This window comes from Pelobates fuscus, chromosome 4 (genome assembly GCF_036172605.1).
Source record: "Pelobates fuscus isolate aPelFus1 chromosome 4, aPelFus1.pri, whole genome shotgun sequence".
In the NCBI taxonomy this organism is placed as follows: domain Eukaryota; kingdom Metazoa; phylum Chordata; class Amphibia; order Anura; family Pelobatidae; genus Pelobates; species Pelobates fuscus.
In genome coordinates this window covers 266,235,098-266,260,211 of record NC_086320.1, presented here as the reverse complement: position 1 = coordinate 266,260,211, position 25,114 = coordinate 266,235,098, and positions in this window count along the sequence as shown.

Sequence of the window (25,114 nt, the reverse complement as noted above, 5' to 3'; positions counted from 1 at the left end):
ATAGTGGCGTCCAAGAGGGCATGAGGTAAAATACTTAGCTGATCTGAGGAAGCAGCAAAGAAAGAGGGGGATTGTGGGAAACACAGGCCTTATATACTCACTTCCTCTGTTATGTGATTGGTTGCCTGTGTATCTATACTGTTTTTTCTTCATTTTTTACAATATTCATATTCCTCTATCTTTGCTGCTGAGGAAATAAAGAAAGAGTTATGCATAATAGGAGCCTCCGTGTCTTTAATAAAATTCTTTTTATGTGCGAGTTTTATACAATTACTGAAAAAATGTGTGCTATTTCTTTTGGGAGCGTACAGATGTCATTGGAAGTATAGTGAGAATTTCATTCCACGCGTGCACACAAATCTATTCTGAAGTATCTTTCCATAATAAATCAGTATATTTGCTCTGTGAAGCTTGCAGCACTTTTCCATGACTATTAGCCCATACATTTTAGAAAAGTGATATGGAAAAAAAGTTTTCATTTTAAAAGTTTATAAATTGCTAGAAAGCCTTTGAGGAAATAATGTTACCAACCAGTGGTGAACTAATGTAGAGACTGCCCTGGTGTAAGATTGTTTTGGTGCCTTCCTATAGTCAGTGGCGTGGGTTGTCAGCACCCGGGGCAAGGCAAGTCATTTGCGCCCCCTAACCCGTGGAGTGAGGGGGTGATTAGTGACAGAGTGAGGGAGGGAATGGGTTACACAGTTACAGAGGGAGGGGGTGACTAGTGACAGAGTGCGGCAGTGGGTGACTAGTGACAGAGGGAGGGGGTGACACAGTGACAGAGTGAGGGACATGGTGACTAGTGACAGAGTGAGGGAGGTGGTGACTGTCACTAGTCACCCCATCCCTCCCTCTGTCACTAGTCACTCCCTCCCTAACTCTGTCACTAGTCACCCCCTCACTCTGTCACTAGTCACCCACTCCCGCACTCTGTCACTAGTCACCCCCTCCCTCTGTCACTGTGTCACCCATTCCCTCCCTCACTCTGTGTCCCTCACGCTAGTCACTCCTTCCCTCCCTTACTCTGTCACTAGTCACCCCCTCCCTCCCTGTCACTAGTCACTCCCTCCTTAACTCTGTCACTAGTCATCCCCTCCCTCACTCTGTCACTAGAGTGAGTGGGTGACTAGTGACAGAGTGAGGGAGGGGATGACTAGTGACAGAGTGAGGGAGGGGGTGACTAGTGACAGAGTGAGGGAGGGGATGACTAGTGACAGAGTAAGGGAGGGAGTGGGTGGCTAGTGACAGAGTGAGAAAGGGGGTGACTAGTGACAGAGTGGGGGAGAGGGTGACTAGTGACAGAGTGAGGGGGTGATTAGCGACAGAGTAAGGGAGGGAATGGGTGACACAGTGACAGTGACACAGTGACAGAGGGAGGGGGTGACTAGTGACAGAGTGCAGCAGTGCATGACTAGTGACAGAGTGAGGGAGGTGGTGACTGTCACTAGTCACCCCATCCCTCCCTCTGTCACTAGTCACCCACTCCCGCACTCTGTCACTAGTCACCCCCTCCCTCTGTCACTGTGTCACCCATTCCCTCCCTCACTCTGTGTCCCTCACGTTAGTCACCCCTTCCCTCCCTTTCTCTGTCACTAGTCACCCCCTCCCTCCCTCTGTCACTAGTCACTCCCTCCTTAACTCTGTGACATGGTGACAGAGGGAGGACGTGACTAGTGACAGAGGGAGACTAGTGACAGAGGGAGGGAGGGGTGACTAGTGACAGAGGGTGGGGGTGACACAGTGACAGAGGGAGGAAGGGGTGACTAGTGACAGAGGGCGGGTGGGGGTGACATAGTGACAGAGGGAGGGAGGGAGGGGGTGACAGTTAGGGAGGGAGTAACTAGTGACAGAGGGAGGGGTGACTAGTGACAGAGTGAGGGAGGGGGTGACTAGTGACAGAGGGAGGGTGACTAGTGACTGAGGTGACAAGTGACACAGAGTGAGGGGGTGACTAGTGACACAGTGAGGGAGGGTGACTAGTGACACAGTGGGGGGGTGACTAGTGACAGTGAAGGGGGTGACTAGTGACACAGTGAGGGGGGTGACTAGTGACACAGTGAGGGGGGTGACTAGTGACGGGGGGTGACTAGTGACACGGGGGGTGACTAGTGACACAGGGGGGTGACTAGTGACAGGGGGGTTGACTAGTGACAGGGAGGGATGACTTGTGACATGGGGGGTGACTAGTGACAGGGGGGTGACTAGTGACAGGGGGGGTGACTAGTGACCGGGGGGTGACTAGTGACACAGGGGGGTGACTAGTGACAGGGGGGTGACTAGTGACAGGAGGGTGACTAGTGACAGGGAGGGGTGACTAGTGACACAGGGGGGGGTGACTAGTGACAGGAGGGGTGACTAGTGACACGGGGGGTGACTAGTGACACAGGGGGGGGAGTAGTGACACGGGGGTGAGTAGTGACACGGGGGTGAGTAGTGACACAGGGGGGTGACTAGTGACAGGGGGGGTGACTAGTGACACAGGGGGGGTGATTAGTGACACAGGGGGTGACTAGTGACACAGGGGGGTGACTAGTGACACAGGGGGGTGACTAGTGACAGGGAGGGGTGACTAGTGACACGGGGGGGTGACTAGTGACACGGGGGGGTGACTAGTGACACAGGGGGGTGACTAGTGACACGGGGGGGGTGAGTAGTGACACGGGGGTGAGTAGTGACACGGGGGTGAGTAGTGACACAGGGGGGTGACTAGTGACAGGGGGGGTGACTAGTGACACGGGGGGGTGACTAGTGACACAGGGGGGTGACTAGTGACACAGGGGGGTGACTAGTGACACAGGGGGGTGACTAGAGACAGGGAGGGGTGACTAGTGACACAGGGGGGGTGAGTAGTGACGGGGGGTGACTAGTGACACAGGGGGTTGACTAGTGACAGGGGGGTGACTAGTGACAGGGAGGGGTGACTAGTGACACAGGGAGGGGTGACTAGTGACAGGAGGGGTGACTAGTGACACGGGGGGTGACTAGTGACACAGAGGGGTGACTAGTGACACAGAGGGGTGACTAGTGACACAGGGGGGTGACTAGTGACAGGGGGTGACTAGTGACAGGAGGGTGACTAGGGACAGGGAGGGGTGACTAGTGACACGGGGGGTGACTAGTGACAGGAGGGGTGACTAGTGACACGGGGTGGTGACTAGTGACACAGGGGGGTGACTAGTGACACAGGGGGGTGACTAGTGACAGGGGGGGTGACTAGTGACAGGGGGGGTGACTAGTGACACAGGGGGGGACTAGTGACACAGGGGGGACTAGTGACACAGGGGGGTGACTAGTGACACGGGGGGTGTGACTAGTGACACGGGGGGGTGACTAGTGACAGGGAGGGGTGACTAGTGACACGGGGGGGTGACTAGTGACACAGGGGGGTGACTAGTGACAGGAGGGGTGACTGGTGAAACGGGGGGTGACTAGTGACACAGGGGGGGTGAGTAGTGACAAAGGGGGGGTGAGTAGTGAAAGGTGGGGTGACTAGTGACAGGGAGGGGTGAGTAGTGACAGGGGGGGTTATTAGGGACACAGTGGGAGGGGGGGAAGGGTGATTAGTGCCTACCTTTCTCTCGGCTTCCTCTTCTCTCCCAGGCTGCTGCTCCTTCCCCTGCTGATCGGGCTCTGTGTGAGAGGAGTCTCTGTCACTTCCTGTCCCGCCTTTCCCTTCACACAGAGCCGCGAGGGACAGGAGAAGGAGACCTGGCAGAGAGGAGGTGAAGCTGCCAGGTCTCATTTGAGGATGGGGGGGGGAGCTGACATGCAGAGCGGTAGGTTGTGGGGCCCTGCACTCCATCAGGGGCCCCACAACCTATCAATTAAATAGTTTTATTTTTTGCCGTTCCAATCTCTGATCTCTCCAGCTGGAGCATGGCGGTGCGAGTGCGAGCGCGCCCCCCCAGATGTTGCGCCCGGTGCGGCCGCCCCCCCTGCACCCCTATAGTGCAAAGGTAGATCCTCAACTGTTGTGCAACTCCACAATACTTTGCCTGTTGGGGATCTACCATTTGCTCATCCTTGCAGAGTTGTATTTGTGAGAAGTGTTTACGTGTTTGAATGTAAGCATGTTTTTATGTGGAGTATGTATGTGTGCATGTAGAAGTATATTTATATGTACTGTTGCCATTTGGATGCATTGGTGTGTTTGTTTGAAGTGTTGGCATTGAAATGCAGGTCTGGATTTGTGTGTAATGTTGGCGTTTGAATTAAGGGGGTGTTTGTGTATAGGATTTGAATGCAGATGTGCATTTGTGTGCAGTGTTTGCATATTAATGCAGGGATGTGTTTGTATATAATGTTATTTTATGAAGGCAGAGATGTGTCTGTATGTAGTGTTGCCCTTTGAATGCAGGGGTGTATTTTTGTATAGTGTTGCTTTTTGAATGCTGGGATATATAGACATATACACATACTTTACAGATACGCACACTCATCACCAAACACACAGATACACACACATACTGACACCGTTACACATTCTGCCACACACAAACTTGTTATGGTACTTTTTAAAAGTAAACCAAAATGTTTAAATGTCTATCTGTTCCTGTCCAAATCAATAGAATTGAATTGCGTATATACGCTGAAGTAATTAAGTCTGACACACAAGGTTCAGGTTAAAATAACTTCGAGAAAGTTTATTGGCAAGTGAAGAAAAAACGGGCACGCAGGCCCTTTTAAGAGGCATTTTGCGTCATCATTGATTATTAGAATATCAGCAAATAAACATCATCAATTTGATTAATTGTTAAGTGTCGGGGTTAGTGTCTTACTTATTGGTTCAGAAAATTAAGAGGTTAGTCCGTGCCCACCCACCAGAGGTGGGATTATTCTGGACACGGGTGGGGATAAGGGGGTCTTGAGCGTCATTTTACACGGTCAATGGTATCAGGCTTCATGTCCAGGTGCAAGGTCTCTTATGAATAGAACATTTCATTACTACTGTGTTCTCGTGGCCTTCAAACTATACTATCTTACAAGTTTTAAGGAGTAGCCAGCAAGTTTTAAGGAGTAGCCAGCAACTCCTGGTGCCTGTCCTTGCAGGGAGCACAGTCTTTGTCTACTATACTAATTGGGTTGAGAAGTTCAGTCACGTAAGGTAGTTTTAAAATGAACAAGTTAAGTCATGAGGACAAAATGGAGGATTGAAGAAGTCAGGTTAGGAGGACAAAATGGAGGATTGTCACAATATAAGGTTAAAATGGAGTTAGTACAATAATTCAATACAAGTACAATAAAGATTTTTAATAATCCCACATCAGTCCCCCCTATGAAATGTTAGATTCTAAGAGATAAAACTTTATTTGTTAGTATCAGAAGACGTGTTAACCCAAAGGCACAGAAACCCCGTGGCCGCTAGCTAGGTGTTAATGCAAAGTGCAAGTCTGTCCCTAGAGCTGACCCTAATAGGCTAACTCATCCGTCAGTATGGCTCTCGAACACTTCACACCCATGGGTGTCCCATGGCAGCTAACCCACCACTTCTCCACACGGGGCCTTTACCATTCACTGACAGATGCTGTCCCTAAGTTAGTCCCTTCCTAGAATTCCTGCACTTTATCAACAAAAGGGATTGTTTGCAGCGGCAGACAGGGTGAGTTGACGTCTTGGAAATCTTGGTCATCAACTTCGAGATGGGTGAAAGTGGGTGCCGCTTGGTCAACAGTCTTCATGAGGGATTTTCTCAGACATGGGAGGATACAACAAAAGAGAAGAGCAAAAATAAAAAGGAAAATTAGTATAGCCATACCAATCTGCATTAAAGCCTTTTGCCATCCTGTCATCCAACCAAACCATCTTTCCCAGGGATCTTTTATCCCAGAATTCCTTTTTAACTCTTCAGACAGGTCATTTAATTTCTCTATGGCTAATGTAACTTTACCATTAGGGCCTGTGTTTTCTGGGATATAGGTACAACATGTCATGGTGTCGGGCAAAATTTTACAAACCCCTCCTTTTTCGGCTAAGATCATATCTAGGGCCATTCTATTCTGGAAAGCCATTTGGGATGTGGCCTGCAGCTGTTCGGCCAACCCCTGGAGGGCGTCTCTGGTGTAATTAACAAAACGTTGTTGATTATAATAAATGTAATTTATCCAATTTAAATTCTTGTTTGCGGTAACTATGGTAAAAATTGATTCGAATCCTGCAGCAACTTCATCCCTTGCTTTAAACTCATTGGGCACCCCCCTAGGCACTCCAATGGCATCAATATACACATGAGGATCAAAACTTCCTTTCACTGGGGCGTCACGCTTAACCTTAGTGTGTTTGGACCCATGGGTGACGAGGTGTGTGTCAGAGATGATATGTATAGGCATAATAGCTTTAGCCAGAGTACACTCCCCCCACCACTGCTTGTCCATTCTGGATCTTAGCTGTAAATCCCCACACAACCAGTAAATATCCCCTAATGACCTGGTGTGAAACTGCAACAAGTCCATAGAGACATTTCTGTAGGTAGCACAATACCCCTTAGAGAAGTTACCCAAGAATTTACCTATTCCATCGTAATTAGCATAACAAGTGTAATTACCTTTATACACGGTAATACCATCTGGGGGTTTGACATCCTGGGTTAGGAGAGGATACTCTTTTGTCCATGCAATACATATGGACCTGTTAAAATTATAGTGATAGGCAAAAAGGCTTAAAACACATTCTTCTATATCTACTGGTAGGATTAAAGGCACGGTACCCAGGTGAGGCCGGGCACCGCCACACACATAGCATGCAGTTCTATTATGCTTATTAGCATTATATTTCATCCATTCTAACCATAGATTTACATCATTAAAACCTGTTTCAGCGGCCATGGTATCTTCAAAGGTGGGGTTAGCAATGGCCATCATGTCTTGAAAGGTCTGGATATGAGGTTTTAATGGGTTAGGGACCATATGGGTGGCCCCTTGCCACTCAGAAGAGTTGCACATATCTTTGAGGTAGAAATGCCCTAATTTTTGGTAGGAACCCTTTTTCCAATACATTCCCATCACATACTGGTCTGCATCTGTTGGGCTTGGATGCTCAATGTTAAGGATTAATTTCATTGGTGTACTCCCCCCAGGCTTTCTCAAAGTCATTCTCTGGAGAAGAGATCTACCATGATCATCTACTTTAGCTACGGCACTTTTTGGTTTGTAACCCCAGGCAGGCCCGGCATTCCATCCCGCCGCCCCCCAATGGTCACAATTGTGCCCCCATTGCTTGTCAACTACACAAACATATGGGTCTTTCGAATGAGGGATATCTCTATAGATGCTCTGGATTTGTGGTGTGGGAAATGGGCATTCTACAATATCACAGTAGTCAAAGGTATAAGTAGCCACTTGGGTGCACGATGAATTATACCAGAAGGTGTACCCACTAATATCTTTGGTAATGGCTACTTGCTGGGCCTTTATAAGGCTGATTAGGGAGAAGGTGTACCAGAGATACATGTTTGTGCGGTATTCACTTCCTCTGGGGCAGGAGATTTCTTGCAGTGGGAAGCGTGGATCCAATTTGGCCTACCGGCCAGTTTGACGGAGGTTGCGGTAATCAGGAGGACTTGGAATGGACCGTCAAATCTTGGTTCCAGGGTATTTTTCCGCACAAACTTCTTGACCAGGACCCAATCTCCGGGAAGCAGGTTATGGGAACCTGTATCCAATTCGGGATCTGGAATTGAAGAGAAAACTTGGGCATGTATTTTGTTTAAAGCACTTGCAAGTTCAGTTACATAGTCTACTAGAACATCTGATTGGAGCTGCAACTGCTGCGGATAATAACAACCTAGTCTGGGTGCTGTCCCAAATAGAACTTCATATGGGGACAGTGAATGCTTCCCTCTAGGTGTGTGCCTAACACTAAATAAAGCTATTGGCAGGCTTTCTGGCCAGGGCATCTTTGTTTCTTGTGACATTTTTAACATTCTGGTTTTTAGAGTGCCATTCATGCGCTCCACTTTACCACTACTTTGTGGGTGGTAAGGGGTGTGGAAGGCTAGAGTCACCCCTAGAGCAGTCCAAATTTCTTTAGTCACTGTTGCTGTAAAGGCTGGGCCTTGGTCACTTTCAATGACTTCTGGAAGTCCGAACCTACATACTATCTCGGTAAGTAGGCGTTTTGCGGTTGTTTTTGCAGTGATATTGGCCACTGGGTAGGCCTCTGGCCATCCTGAGAACATGTCCACTATGACTAGTGCATATTCATGGGGCCCACTCTTGGGCATTTGGATGTGGTCAATTTGAATTCGCTGGAAGGGGTACATGGGCTTTGCCAGGTGTTTTGCAGGCACCTTGACTGGTCTTCCTGGATTGCATTTTGCACAAATGACACAGGCCTTACAGAAGCTGCTGATCAATGTTGTGATTCCAGGTGCTTCATAATACTTCTGTATGAGGGCGGCCATCAGTTCTTTTGACAGGTGTGCAGGCCCATGTGCCCATTGGACAACTGCTGGATACAAATTTCTGGGAAGACAAAATTTGAAGTTGTTGTAATATATTCCGTCCTTTTGGACAGCTCCTTTCTTTTTCCATTTCTGGATTTCTTCAGGAGTGACTGCAGCTTGCTGTTCTCGCAAAATTCGTAAATCAGTAGGAAGAGTTTGCAGAGCAAAAATAGGAACTTCTTCTTCTTCTTGTCCGGACACTTCTTCGTCCACTTCCTGCAGATCCCTGGCCGCTAGCTTAGCAGCCTGATCAGCTAAATGGTTGCCCTTTGCTTCATCTGTATCCAATTTCCCATGGGCCTTGACTTTCAAAACGGCCACCTCTTTGGGGAGTAGGAGGGCATCCATTAGCTCCTTAATTGCAGTACTATGCTTGACTGGTGTACCGGCGGTGGTAAGAAATCCTCCACGCCCAGAGCATATCTTGAATCTGTATAGATGTTGGCACGTTTTCCTTCGGAAATTTTGCATGCTGAAGTCAGAGCCTGTAATTTAGCTTCTTGCGCAGACATTGCTGGCGGTAAGGATGATGATTTGATAACTTCATCTGTTGTGGTTACGGCATATCCTGTACGATATTTTCCTTCTTCATCAGCATATCTTGAGCCGTCCACAAACAGGGTAAAATCCGGATCTGGTAATGGATTCTCATGCACAGTTGGTAAGTGCACTGTTTCCATTTTCATCTGTTCAAAACAGTCATGAGGTGTTTCTGGGTCATAATCATTCACTATGACCAGATCTTGAAATTCTTTTTCTAGGAAGTGGCGTGGCCATGCTTCCAGAAGGTCAGTTGTTGGGTATTTGGCAATACCGTTTTCCTGTAGCTGTTCTTCATTCATGGTGGCCCATAGTTTTGCCATGGGCCCAAGATCATTCCATGACCTTGTCTTTAACTTGGTAACAGGAATATGTGGGATAGCAGTATCCCAATGGCGGTAGAGGTAGTTGAGTTGTTGAGGTAGTTGGACCAAGACCATGCTATTGCCTTCAGAGTCACAATAGAAATCTTGTGCAGTGAGCCTTACATCGGTCCAGTGGTAAAGCTCATCTTCGTAGCAAGGTTCAGGAGTAATGTTCGGCTTGTACCACATGGTACAGAAGGCGTAATCCGGGCCTTCACAAAGAGGTGTCTCATCTTCATAAAATGACAAATGTGGATGCATGACTTTCTTGATACATCCACAGAGTAGGTAAATGTAGGTTTCATCCGTGATAAATCCATAATAGATACCCCCCTCAGGGAGTGGAAGAAGAGTGGAAGGATTAAGCACTTGACATCTCTGGATGGAAATGTTGTCAGGCAAAAGAAGATGACACTGTAGGCGCAGGTGTCTGGCTGGAGACACGTGCTTGAGCTGGACCTGGTTGATGATAGCAGAAATGTCATGAGGGGCCAAAACAACCAGAGGGTGGCCAAGGACCAGGTCTGAGGTTTTTTCTATGAGCTCTCTTGCAGCAAAAACAGCCCTGAGACAGGAGGGAGTCCCTCTGGCCACAATGTCCAGTTGACATGAGAAATATCCAATAGGCCTCTGGCGGCCTCTTAAGTCATTAGTTTGGGTGAGAACTCCTGTTGCATGGCCTTGTCTTTCAGAGACAAATAATTTGAAAGGTTTGGAGTAGTCAGGTAGGCCCAAGGCAGGAGCAGAAGCAATGGCACGTTTTAGAGCATTGAAATTGTCCAGAGCTTCATTGGTCAGACAGAATGGGTCAGACTTAAGAGCATCATAAAGAGGTTGCATAAGCAGAGAGGCTTCTGGGATCCATGCTCTGCAGTAGGAAATGAGGCCTAGGAAGGCATGAAGAGACTTTGAAGTCCTTGGAGGTGGGATGTCTAGAACAGCTCTTACCCGGTCCCGAGTAAGATGTCTGGTACCTTGAGATAGGCAATGTCCAAGGAAAATCACTGAAGATTGGCAGAATTGCAGCTTGGTGAGTGAAGCTTTGCATCCCTGTTCTGCCAAATAGGAAAGAAGACTAATTGAACACCTTTCAGTAGTGGGTATATCATCTCCACAGAGCAGTAGATCATCCACATACTGAAGCAAGACAACTTCTGGGTGCTCAGCTTGCCATGGGTCAAGGATGGTACCCATGGCCTTTGCGAATTGACTTGGAGAATTTTGTGCCCCTTGGGGCATGACAGTCCAGGTATACTGTTGCATCTCATGAGTGAAAGCAAACAGGTATTGACAGGATGGGTCCAGCGGGACACTGAAAAAGGCATTGGCCAGGTCAATGACTGTGAAGAATTTTGCAGATGGTGGGACTCCAGAGAGCAGAGTATGGGGATTTGGTACAAGAGGGGTATCCAGGACGGTAGCTTCATTGACAGCACGGAGATCCTGGACCATCCTGTACTTCTCTGGCTCACCCTTTGGAGTTTTCTTTTTCACAGGAAATAATGGGGTGTTGCATTCAGATTTACATTTTACCAGGGCACCCTTCTCTAAGAGTGCCTTGATGTGGATAGAAATGGCAGCAGACTGTGCTGGTTTTAAGGGATATTGTGGCTTTCTTGGTAACTTAGCTCCTGGAATGAGCTTTACCACCACAGGGGGAACATTTAGGTGACCTATGTCCTCTGGGCCTGAGGACCATAACTTGGCGGGCACCTGTGTTTTTAATTCCTCTGGGAAATTAGACCTTAATTCTGCTGCTTCCTCACGGGGTTTTTCTAAATGCAGCATCAGAGGCAAGGAGCACAGGGCTGAGGTGTCTGATACAGATAGAGGTGTAAACATTTCTACCTGCCCATCCGGGGTGAAGGTGATGGATGCTTGTAGGCGTGAGAGAACATCAGCACCTAACAGGTTAATTGGGCATGTGGAGGATACTACAAAGCGAGCGAGCAGGCTAGAACCAACTCGTAGTGGAGTTGTTAGAGGGCTATGTCTCGGCTGGCCATCCACTCCAACACAAGAGACATCAATATTTGACAGAAAAGATGGGTCTGGCAGGTCTTGTTCTCGCAGAACACTACGGGCTGCACCTGTGTCAACAAGGAATGTGGTAGGGTGGCCTTCAATGGGCAAAGTCACTGTGGCAAGTGGCCCCCCTTTATCCCCTGTAGACACTGCCATAACAGGGGTCACAGACACAGGCTTGCCAATTTCCTATTCATCGGGTTCCTCAACTATTGGAACCCCTTTTTCGGCCTTAGTGGCCGGGGCGGGCCTGGATGGCTTCCTCGGCTCTCTTTTGGGTTCCGGGCAATCACTTTTAAAATGACCTTTAGCCTTGCAATTAAAACAGAAACCATCCTCTGGTCTGGTGCCCCTGGGAACAGGGGTACTGCGTGATACCATAAGAGGAGCAGAGCTTGGCCTCCTGGGGGTCTGGGCAGATTCTAGGCCCCTAGCAACTAAAAGCAGAGTATCCAGGGGAACAACCTTATATTCAGGGCGTGCAGCAATAATTCCCTTGCGTATAGAGTCTTTAACACCTTGGACAAACGCACCGGACAGCATTTGTGAATGAATCTTGTCAGTAAGATCAAATCCCAAATCTGTAAACATTTGATACAGTCTTGCATGGAACCTTTCCACTGATTCTCCTTTATCTTGAATAACATCAGTAAGGCCAGCAGCCTGATCTGCAAGTTTGTCTTTAGCCCATTCTCTTAATTGGGTGCAAAAGGTTACCCCGGAGGGGTAATCAACATCACTGGAAAGCAGATCTGTACTGAGGTGACGGGCCATGCTCGGCCAATATGCATCCCCTGCTTTAATAGCACAAATGCTCAGCAAATCACGCCATGCGGCGGAATAGGTCTTTTGAATTTGAACTATCCCACGGTAAAAAGGCATAGGCTGTTTTTCTGGGTCAGGGAGCGATTTCATTAATGCACTAGCTTGAGTGGGGTTAAAAGCAACATATTTAGGAGGGGTCCGTTCTCCCCGACCCTTGTGTCCAAAGGGATCATCGATAGAACGATGAGTTGAGGCTCCTGCAGCGGCTCCTGCAGCCTCCAACGAGTCTTGGGATAACCTATCCTCTTCTCCCTCATCTAATTCTATGATCTGAGCTCTCTTACGTGCAGGGCCCGAGTAAGGTGACAGGACCGGAGGATGAGCGGGGGTCCCAGATGCGGGGGTGGCTAGCAAGTCATAACCTGGGGATAGGTAGTCACCGGGAATTACCGGCATCAGGGCTGTACTGGGGGCCGCCATATTGGTGGCCGGAAAAGGTACTGTATTAGGGTTAAGGGAAGAAGTGGCGGCCATGTTGGATGTGGGCACATCCGGAGCGGACTGTGCCGGACTGGGCATGACCGGAACCTGGGGAGTGGCTTGGGGAAGGGGTAGTGGATACCCGGGATAGGGCAGGGCCATGGGATATGGGAAGGGGTAGGGCCAGGTTGGGGAGGGGAAGGAGGTGGGGTATTGGACTGGGGTGGAGATGGGAGGGGACGGAGAGGGATTGGTAGAGGTGGGTGTAGAGGGAGGAGCCGGGGCAAGGGTGGAGGAGGTGGTTAGCTGGGCGGATGACGAGGGGAGGGGATCATTAACGGAGAGAGAGTGTAGGGAAGGAATGGCAGATGAAATGTTAGGGGGAGGTACAGCAGGTAGCGTAGGGATGGATGAGGATGATGGGAATGTTAGAGACGGGGAAGGGGAAAAGAAAGATCCATCAGAATTCAGGACCGGGCAGACAGGGGAGGTGACGGGATGGGTGTTAGGAGGATTGGGAGTGGGGAACATAGTCAGCTGGCTATCACCTACTGCTGACTGAACCTTGGGGATAGACATCCCCTGGGCGCCATTTTGGGGCGCTGGCTGAGGGTAAACCCCAGCAACACAATTCTTATGATACACAAACAATTTCACACCTTTGTGATTTATCTCTTCCTCAACCCAACCTTCTAACTGAATAGCCTTCGCTACTCTATACCATGCTTCAGCAGTCTTTAATAAACCATTATCTGCAAGCTTGCCTTTCATTTCTGCCAGTAACTTGCGCCAACTTTCTGGTTGCAATCTTCCACATGTCGGTACAGCAATTTTACATATTTTTGCAATCTTTTCAACACCTTTAACCATCTCCTCACCCTCTCTGTTTTCTACCAAATCACATGCTAACCAGCCCTTACTGGGCTTACCTAAATCCTGTCCCATAGTCCCTTTACCCCTATACCAGCGTCCTAGATATAGAGAGAGAGAGAGGGAAAATTGAACAAGAACGTCTACAATGCTCGACTGCCACCCGAGAACCGTGGGACTTTCTCAGGTGCGTCTTCCCAAAACGTAGACTAGTCACTGAATCCGCCTACCCGGGGTGGTAGACACGGATTGGAGCGAGGTGAGAAGTGTGTGACCAATCACTTCTCTTTTAAGAGGAATGGGAGTGGATAGTATAATAATATAGGAAGTACAGAAAAGATGAAAGGCAAGGAAAATCCTTAGAGACAGACACAGGAGTTCATGAGACTCCTATTAAACAAAACAAACAAGACAACAATACAGTTGAAATACAGTGCATGCATCACAGTTCAAATGAAATCAACAGTAATTCCTTTCCTTTACTCGTGTGCTTACTCCAAAGTCACCTCCCTCAATCCCGTAGTATCTTACTACCAGCGGCCAAGGATAACAACTAACACCGGTCCGAAATCCATATGCCTCCCTCGTCACAGCAGCCCACTAATAGTGTCTGCGCTACCCTCACTCTTGTAGTGCCCCTATAAAAACCCACTTTATAAGTCTCACTACTCCGTGGTGATGAAGACAGCAATGCCTGCCCGAATTCACACACCACAAAATAAAAATTGGAATGGCTCCAGCTCAGCGCTCAAAGCTGGAGGGTACCACCACTCTGCAAGCAGAGTAACGTGCACAGAGAAGCTAGCTAGGCTATCAAAGTGACACAAGAAGGATCCCCAGGAAACTATGAGTCTACACAATCTCCACAGATCCAACACACCTCTTTTTCCCTACAGCCCCAGCCACGAGGCTCCTAAAAGAGTTAAACAGGAAAAGATGACCCCCAGGAACACATCCACAGGTCAACCCCCCTTTTTCCCTACAACCACAGCACCGTAGTTCCTAAAAGGGGTAAAAACAGGCAACAGAAGACCCAGGCAAATCCCCTCAGGTCCACCCCCCTTTATCCCAAAAGGGGTAAAATACAAACAGATAGACAGACACACTGGAGACCCAGGCAAATCCCCTGCAGGTCCACCCCCCTTTATCTCAAAATGGGGAAACAGGCAAACAATTCAAACACACCCAGGCAACAGATAGACTAAAATGCAGGTAAACAAGTGAGTAACGAGACACCGGGCAAGATATTACCTGTCTTTGATGTCCTCCCGGGAAGCAGTCACAGACACGTGGACGGGTCAATCAAAGGGGCCGGAACATACCGGTGGCACTGCAGAAGTCTCTACCGTGTACCTGGAGGTGATCAATCTCCTTTCCTTCCCCCCGGATTCCTCCGTCCACCCTTGTCTTCCTTAGGATGGCTCACCGGCCGGACATAGCCCGATGCCCCACGTTGGGCGCCAAGTTGTTATGGTACTTTTTAAAAGTAAACCAAAATGTTTAAATGTCTATCTGTTCCTGTCCAAATCAATAGAATTGAATTGCGTATATACGCTGAAGTAATTAAGTCTGACACACAAGGTTCAGGTTAAAATAACTTCGAGAAAGTTTATTGGCAAGTGAAGAAAAAGCGGGCGCGCAGGCCCTTTTAAGAGGCATTTTGCGTCATCATTGATTATTAGAATATCAGCAAATAAACATCATCAATTGGATTAATTGTTAAGTGTCGGGGTTAGTGTCTTACTTATTGGTTCAGAAAATTAAGAGGTTAGTCCCGTGCCCACCCACCAGAGGTGGGATTATTCTGGACACGGGTGGGGATAAGGGGGTCTTGAGCGTCATTTTACACGGTCAATGGTATCAGGCTTCATGTCCAGGTGCAAGGTCTCTTATGAATAGAACATTTCATTACTACTGTGTTCTCGTGGCCTTCAAACTATACTATCTTACAAGTTTTAAGGAGTAGCCAGCAAGTTTTAAGGAGTAGCCAGCAACTCCTGGTGCCTGTCCTTGCAGGGAGCACAGTCTTTGTCTACTATACTAATTGGGTTGAGAAGTTCAGTCACGTAAGGTAGTTTTAAAATGAACAAGTTAAGTCATGAGGACAAAATGGAGGATTGAAGAAGTCAGGTTAGGAGGACAAAATGGAGGATTGTCACAATATAAGGTTAAAATGGAGTTAGTACAATAATTCAATACAAGTACAATAAAGATTTTTAATAATCCCACATCAAACTCACATACTGATACACATACACACTGACACGCAGATACACACACATTCTGAGACAAATACACATTAACAAATAAACAGGTACATGCACTGACACACACACACATACACACACTGAGACAAAAACACACAAGTCCTAATTTACATATTTATAGCCTGCTTCCATACATTGTGGGCGCAGGAGGAGGGTGGTTTCTGGGCTGATTCTGGTTCAAACTCTTCAAACGTCCTTTCCCTGACTTCTCCTAGAGCTCCCTGCATAGTACCCTGTAAGCTGTGAGAAAGTGGCTAACTACTTCCTCATAGAGGAGCATAAAAGATGAGAAGCAAAGCATTTGAGGAGGTTGCCTGTGAGAGCTAAGTCTGACTGATTCTCACAGTGGAATAGCCTCCTACAAAAGGGTTATAGGTACAAGTAGGATTTTGCGGTTTCAAAACATACATTTTTTCAAATTTATCAATAGTGACATTGTAACACTATTATCTGTCAAAAGTCTCTGAATAACACCCCACATGTACATATTTTTTTTAAAGTAGACACCCTATATTGAATACCCTGGGTTATGTCCAGTCTTTTTTAGTAGCCACCTAGTTGCAAACACTGGCCAAAGTTAGCGTTCAGATTTGTTTTCTTTGTGAAAAAAGTAAAAAACTAAATTGAACGCTAATTTTGGCCAGTGTTTGTGACTAAGTGGCTACTAAAAAAGACTGGACATACCCCATTTGCAATACCTTGGGTTGTCCTCTTTTGCAAATGGTATGCCATCATGGGGGTAATTCTCATTCCTGGGCTACCATACGCTCTCAAAGGCAACGTAACCAACCTGGCCATTTTCAATGTAAAAATATTTGATCCATATTTTTGACCCTGTAACTTTCAAAAACGCTATAAAATCTGTACATGGGGAGTACTGTTATACTTGGGAGACTTTCCTGAACACAAATATTAGTGTTTCAAAACAGGAAAACATATCACAACAATTATATCATCAGTAAAAGTGCTGTTTGTGTGTGAAAAATGCAAAAAGAAAGTCACTTTCACTGACAATATCATCTCTGTGATAGGTTTTACTGTTTTTAATCACTAATATTTGTGTTCAGCGAAGACTCCCGAGTAAAACGGTACCCCCCATGTACAGGTTTTAGGGTGTCATAGAAAGTTACAAGGTAAAATACAGTGCTAGCAAATTAAATTCTCTGGAATTTCGGCCTGGGTTGGCAGGCAGGTCCCTCAAATTGCAATTAATAAAATTACTTAGTTATGTAAAAATATGACATAAATATGCACGTATAATTTAAATATATATGCATATTTATATATTTGAAGTCTACATGTATATTTATATAATTATTTATGTAATTTTGTATATGGACATATGTATATTTCGTATTATTTGTATTTATTTATATATACTGTGATAAAGTGAAGGCAGAGAAGCCATTTAACCCCAGGGGGAGTATATGTAGTTTGTGTGTTGCACAACACAAAGCTTTGTTTAGTTATGGGCCCCTGGGGTGGAGCATTTGGAGAGAAGGGTGGGCCAATGCTCCACTCCACAGTTTAGTGGTTTTCTTGGGAACAAAGATCCAGGCCAGGGTTTTTTGGACTTTCTCCAACCCACTGCTCAGCCGCAGATAATAAGCTGTAGCAGTGGGAATAAACCACTCCCTGCTAGGCAGGTACAGGGGGGATTACTGGCTTCCTCCCAGGAAGCAGGTAGGAGAAGGGCTGTTCTCTCCAGTGAGAGAGTGAAGGAGACTAGGCACTGGGAGTGCAGTCAAGGAAGCAGTCAAAGCTGGCTTGGAACACTAGGAGTGCGGAGGGAAGCAGTCAAGGCTGGTTTGGAGCACTGGGAGTGCAGAAAGGGAAGCAGTCAAGGCTGGCTTGGAGCACTGGGAGTGCTGAGAGCGGACAACGAACTAGGTTGGTGAAACCAATATTGTTTTGTTTTAGTTTAAACCCTGATAGAGAGGGATATTAAAAGTGAGTCAGTGCTCAGACGAGCTAGGTTTTTGTTTAAAGGGAAAACCTGTTATATTTATGCTTTAGTTGTGTTGCTGTATAGACTTGCCAATAAAATTGCCTGGATTATATGAAAACCAAAGGACTGTGCCTGTTGTTTACCCTAGAGGACCGTGCTATCTGCAAAACAAGGATCACAATATGGTGAAGAATGCGGGCACAGTAGCACATTGAGGGTCTGTGGGTGTGCCAGTCATCTGGTAGTCTGCTTGAGGACTTTAATTTTGGCAGACCTGCTAATCAAATAAGTAGCACTGTACCTTTAAGACTGTTACCTGCTTGGTGCTATAATGGAGGACCTGCTGAAGGCTCTGGTACAGGCAACTGCTGTACAATAAGAGGCAACCGCTATACAACAAAACACCAACCATTTCCTGGCTGCAAAGGTTAAGAACCTGAGGGATGCTCAGCAGGAGCATAGAGCTGCCCTTACTGAGGTTTTGCAGATTGCCCCCTGCATGGAGCGTGGGGACAAGGGACCCCGTAACCAAGCTACTGACATCCTGCATAAGATGACAGAGGCAGTAGAAGAAGTCTTTAGCAAGCTGAAAAGCATGGAGGAAGCAAAGCGTGATGTTGAGAAACACGCAGAAGAGAGAGAACCGGAATTAGAAGGCAAGAAGGATATAACTGAGCCTGAAAGTAGCGATAACATGGAAGAGGGTGAAAAGCCAGCTGGATCCTCCAGGCACGAAAAAGAAATAAAGTTAGTAAAGAGCCCAGCAAAGCTAAAGGAAAAAGCGGAATTGTCAAGAGGCAGTGATGGTGACACTGATGACATGCGCCAAAGTACGAAAGGGCAGAAGAATCAGAAGGGAGAACAAGACAAACTGATTACTGAAGTTGACAAGTGTTTATATGAAAATCAAAACATTGCAGCTTCACGTGAAAGCCTCAAACTTGCTCTGAGTGACATCACAACAGATGAAGTCTTAGAAAAAGAGTTGGAAACAAAAACATTTTCAAGCTCAGAAACTGAATCTTGCATGTTTCAAGAGAAAGCTGGAAAGACATTTGGAAACAGAAAGGTACTGATAAATCTTCCCAAGGCAACAAAAGGAGAAAGAAAGACTGTGACTGAGGCCAGCAGTGTCAAGTTGGTTTGTGCTATAATGAAAGAGACAAGTAAAAATACACCATGTAAAGGTGATAAGACTAAAGCATGCAGAAACATCCTAAAGAAAACTGCAAGGATGAGAAAAAGATGTATGCAAGGCCGAGTGTTGGTGGTAAGCAAAAACCACCCAGAAGGTGTAAGTAAAGCTAGTGTATACAGCCAGGGAAAGAAACATGAAGCAGAAGCCACCTATGTACACCCAAGTGAACAAGTCAAAGGCATGAAAAGCAGACTGACTTGGGGAGTCAGAGAAGACAACAGCAGAGGAGCTGAGCAAAATGGAGAGAAGCAAGGCACCCCAGTTGAGTATAACAATGAGGTGCACTGTTTAGTAGCCAAGGCTACCCAAGAATGTCGACCAGCTGTTGAACAGTTGGGCAGAGAAGTAGTGGCAAAGCAAAGTCACAATAAGAAAGGCAAAGTAGCCGCTTCTGATCGAAGCCAAGAGAGAGCGACAGTTACAGAACCATGCTGTGATGATAAGATGGGTACTTCCGCAGCTAAGCCAGACCAAGGCGAAAGTGACAAAGTAGGTGACATTGGCATAGCAGAATTAAATATTTCGGAGACACCTGCTACAAGGCCTGGGCGCACTGACTAACTGGAACAGCTGCCAGATTCTGGGAACACAGTCATGGAATTAAAGGCGGGACTCGGACTGCCTGACAGGCTGTTTGATACCGGGGCTGTCATGACCCAGCGAGAGGCCATAACTGCGTCTCTGTACACCACTTAGGGAGCAGGGAGACCGCCAGACAGCCCAGAGGAAAGCATTGCTAACATTGAGAGGTGGCTGCTCAAGGCCGAGCAATCAGAGGATACCCCTGGGGAGGAAACCAGGCAAAGGAAAGATGAGCTAAGCCGGGAGTCTGGGCCTCCGGCACAAGAACAGCGCTCCATACCAGGTCAGGCCAAGTATGATGGAATGGAGCTGAGATCAAAGGCTGCATTCATGCAGGATGAGGTTGCTCTAGACCTCCTCCCTGGGAAACCTCCTGAGGATATAGAGATGAGACCTGTAGCATTACCCGTAGGGAGCAAGGAAGGCTCCCAGGAATTCGCAGAACTGATGGAGGATGTTGTGGAGCCCTTCTGTAACGCTCAATTGTTGATAAGATGGAAACAACTGCAGATTTCTGAGTTTGATAATGTTTATTACTTTAAATAAAAAAAGATAATCAAATTGAACTGTCTCTTTAATTCCTGGCAGGTTGTAACCAGCAGCGGTGTTTGAAGCTTTTTTAGGATAAGGTAAATTTAACACAACCAGCGAGAAGTTCCAATTTAGGATGCAGATAATTAATAAGTAGGTGTTGGAAACAAGATTATGAGTTGATGTGGAGCAGATAGCGAACCACTTAGATTTAGGATGGTTATATATTAAGTTGAGCCAATCTGGGTTACTTAACTTATGAAGGAGTGATAATCCAAATTGGTGATAGAGATTCCACAGAGAATCGAGGTTGCAGCAGGCAAGAGAATATCCAAAACAGTCCGAGGTCGTAGGAGAGGAGAAGGAGGGTAAATGATTAAACAGTCCGGGTCCGATACACAGTAGAAGTAAATATTCAGTTTGAAGTTCGCGGGAGCTTTCGAGTTGATCCAGCACTGTGGTGTTGACGCGGACTCTCTATGAACCCTGGGAACGACCACGTCATAGGAGGGGGAGTGGCCGCGCTCCGAGAACCCGGAAGTCCACGGTTAGCGAATGCCGGAAGGTCTGACAGAACCCCCCTCATAAGAAGCAGCCACCGGATGCTGTCAACGAGGTCTGGATGGGTAGCGAGCATGGTACGCGTTGATAAGTCGACGAGCATGCACCGCGGAGGACGACACCCATGAGTCTTCGTCAACTCCGTAGCCCTTCCACCGGACAAGATATTGTAAGGAACCACGATGGATTCGTGAGTCGAGAATCCTCTGAACCTCGTATTCCTCTTCACCTTGTACCAGAATGGGATCAGGAGTGGTATGAACATCCCTCAGGAAAGGGTCGGAGTGGTGTGGTTTAAGCAACGACACATGGAAGACTGGATGCAGTTTCATGGTAGGTGGAAGTTTCAATCTAACCACGTTTTCGTTGATGAGTGACAATATACGAAAAGGGCCAAGGAAGAGTGAACTTAGTTTCTTTGAGGGACGGTTGGTAACAATGTTTTTTGAAGAGAGCCATACTAGATCACCAACCTTGTAAGTAGGGGAAGGTCGTCTACCAGTATCGAAAAACTTTTTCTGAGTAGATGATGCATTTTTAAGGTTATCACGTAACCTGAGGAAGAGGGCAGACATGAACGAGTTATGGTTGGAGACGTATGGATTAGAAGAAGGAAGTCCTTGATCGGGGAATGAAGAAGGATGGAATCCAAAATTTGAGAAGAATGGAGTCATTTTGCTACTAGTGTGTACCGAGTTGTTGTATGAGAACTCTGCCATTGGTAACCACGTGATCCAATCATCTTGTAAATGAGAGCAATAACACCGCAAGTATTGTTCAAGACATTGGTTAACTCTCTCTGTTTGTCCGTTGGTTTGAGGATGATAGGCTGAAGATAATTTACGTTGAATGTTGAGGGAGGAACACATCTCATTCCAGAATTTGGAGGTGAACTGTGTTCCTCTGTCTGATATGATTTCTTCAGGAAGACCATGGAGTTTCACGATGTTGTTGATGAATACTTTTGCAAGTTCAGATGAAGAGGGTAATTTCTTTAAAGGAATAAAATGGGACATCTTGGTGAAACGGTCTACCACTACCAGAATGGTGGTATGATGTTGCGAAGGAGGGAGTTCTACCAAGAAATCCATTGAGATGGACTGCCAAGGTCTTTCTGGAACAGGTAGGCTCAGTAATTGACCGAATGGTGGATGATGGTCAGATTTTGATCTCAGACAGGTTGGGCAGTTTTTGACATAAGATTCTATGGTTCTGTCCTGGCGAGGCCACCAGTAATATCTTTTAGATAGCTCCAGTGTTTTTCTTGTACCAGGATGACCAGCCAGAGGGGAATCATGAATCAAGGAAAGTATTTTATTTCTAAGCAAGGGAGGAATGTATAACCTGTCTTTGAAGTAGTACAATCCGTCCTTTTTTGATAGATTGTCTTGTTTGGGAAGTTCAAGATCTTCTTCTTTAAGATGTTTAATATCATCAGTTAATGACGAAATAATACCTATGATTTTAGGAGGTTGAGTTTCGTTTACAGGAAGATCTTGGTGAATTCTGGACAGGGCATCTGCCTTTTTATTTCTGGATCCAGGTCTGTAGATGATTTGAAAATTGAAACGGGAAAAGAAAAGATTCCAGCGTACTTGTCTGGCAGAGAGTGTTTTGTTGGAATGAAGATATTCAAGGTTCCTGTGGTCGGTATAAACAATTACAGGAGTGCGTGTGTCTTCAAGTATGTGACGCCAGTTTTCGAATGCAGCTTTAATACTTAATAATTCTTTTTCTCCTACAGGATAATTTCGTTCAGCAGGAGACAAAGATCGTGAGAAAAAAGCTACTGGATGGAGAGGATCTTGAGGCGTTTGGTGTTGAGAGAGGACAGCCCCGATAGCTGTATCAGAAGCATCCGTTTCCATGACGTAGAGAAAAGCAGGATTAGGTAGTTGAAGAATGGGAGCACTTGTGAATCTCCGTTTTAATTCATCAAAGGCTGCTTGAGCCTCTTCGTTCCAAGCAAAGGACCGTTTACTGCTATTGAGCAGGTTGAGGGGATGAGCAACCTTGGAGTAATTTTTAATGAACTTCCTATAGAAGTTGGCAAATCCCAAAAAACGTTGTAAGTCTTTAGTATTAGTAGGAGTAGACCAGTTGACAATGCAATCTATTTTGGAGGTATCCATACTTATTGAATGAGGGGAGATAACATATCCCAAAAAAGTGATTTCATTGACTTCAAATATACATTTTTCTGGTTTTGCGTATAATTTGTGTGTTCTTAATCTGGATAATACCCATCTCACGTGTTTTCTGTGTTCTTCAAGGTTGTTGGAGTAGATGAGAATATCATCTAAGTAAATGATGACACAAACGTCTAGGAGATCTCGGAAGATATCGTTAATGAAATGCTGAAAGGTTGCAGGGGCGTTACATAGCCCGAAGGGCATGACAAGATATTCGTAAAGACCATATCGGGTTCTGAACGCCGTTTTCCATTCATCATTGGCCTTGATTCTAACAAGGTTATATGCCCCACGAAGGTCAAGTTTAGTGTAGATGGTAGCGGTTCTTAATCTTTCAATCAACTCATTGATCAGGGGAAGAGGGTAACGATTCTTAATAGTTATTTTATTTAAAGACCTGTAATCGATGATGGGGCGTATAGTCTGGTCCTTGTTTCTCACAAAAAACATGCTGGAAGCGGCTGGTGAACAGGAAGGTCTAATGAACCCCTTCCGGAGGTTTTCATCTAGGTATTCCTTGAGGGTTTTTAGCTCTGATTCAGAGAGGGGATAAATATGTCCAAAAGGGATAGGAGCACCAGGAACAAGGTCAATCGGACAATCATAGGGTCGATGAGGAGGAAGTGTCTCTGCTTCCTTTTTACTGAACACATCAGCGAACTCCGAATAGCTGGAAGGTATAGTGGATTCCCTAGTAACATGCAAAATGGGGATGTGTTGTAGACATGTTCTCTGGCAATATGCAGAGTTAAACGTGAGAGAGAAAGGAGCCCAGGTAATAAGTGGGTTGTGAGTCCGTAACCAGTCTATCCCTAATATTATAGGATAAAGAGGAGAATTTATGACATCAAAAACAAGAAATTCAGAATGGACATAATTAGTAGTAGTCCTTAAAGGGACAGTTTCAAGGCGAATGGGCCCCGAGGAGATTAAGGAGCCATCAATAACTCTGACAGAGACGGAATTACGTTTTTGAACACAAGGAATTTTATTTTTTGTAACAAAGGATGAGTCCAGGAACACCCCATTAGCACCGGAATCAATAATGGCCTTAGTCGCAATTCTTTCTTTGTCCCACTGTAATATGAGAGAGACAGAGGAGAAATGAGAGGTTGGTTTAGAAGGAAGTACACTCATTATAGTCGTGGTAGAACCATGCTTACCGCCTCTTGGACGTTTCAATAGGGGACAGTCTGGGACCACATGTTCTTGCGAAGCACAGTACATGCAGAGGTTCAGTTGTCTTCTTCTGGTTCTCTCTTCTGGAGTAAGAGGACTTCTCACAACCCCTATTTCCATAGGTTCAGCGGGAGTTATAGGTTTCTCCGGTGCCTTTGAAGAGGTGAAGGGTTTTTTCCATAGAGAGCTAGTGAGTGATTTCTCAGCTTTTCTTTCCCTAAGTCTTCTGTCGATACTGATTGACAGTTGAATAAGTGTATTTAGTGTAGTAGGTAGTTCAGTTCTGGAGAGCTCATCTTTGACAGCTTCAGATAACCCAATACGGAACTGGTTACGTAGAGTTATGTCATTCCACTGAGTTTCAGGTGCCCATCGTTTGAATTCAGCAATGTAATCTTCAACAGGCCGGTTTCTTTGCTGCAGTGTTCTAATGGTTAAATCTGCAGTCGCTTGTTTGTTTGGGTCTTCGTAAAGGAGAGACATGGCTTCAAAGAATTCATCCAGAGAATCCAATATGGGATCATCATTCTCAAGAAAGGAATGAGCCCAGGCCATGGGTTCACCTCTCAAAAATGAAATAACAGAACAAACTTTAGATCTTTCCGTGGGATATGATCGGGATTTTAATGCAATCAACAACTTGCAAGAATTGATGAACTCTCGGTATTGGGACCTGTCTCCAGAGAATTTTTCGGGGTTGGAGACAGCAGGGTCACTAGCCGAGTGTGTAACTGTGTGAGGAGTATGGGTTTGCAAGTCCCTTACATAAGTAAGGATTCTTTCATTGGTGATCTGTAGATCTTGCATGCCTTGAGTGAGAGTATCCACTCTTTGGTTTAATCTGGTGATTTCAGAAGTGAGATCTGCTGTATCCATTAATTAGGCTGGATCAATCTGTAACGCTCAATTGTTGATAAGATGGAAACAACTGCAGATTTCTGAGTTTGATAATGTTTATTACTTTAAATAAAAAAAGATAATCAAATTGAACTGTCTCTTTAATTCCTGGCAGGTTGTAACCAGCAGCGGTGTTTGAAGCTTTTTTAGGATAAGGTAAATTTAACACAACCAGCGAGAAGTTCCAATTTAGGATGCAGATAATTAATAAGTAGGTGTTGGAAACAAGATTATGAGTTGATGTGGAGCAGATAGCGAACCACTTAGATTTAGG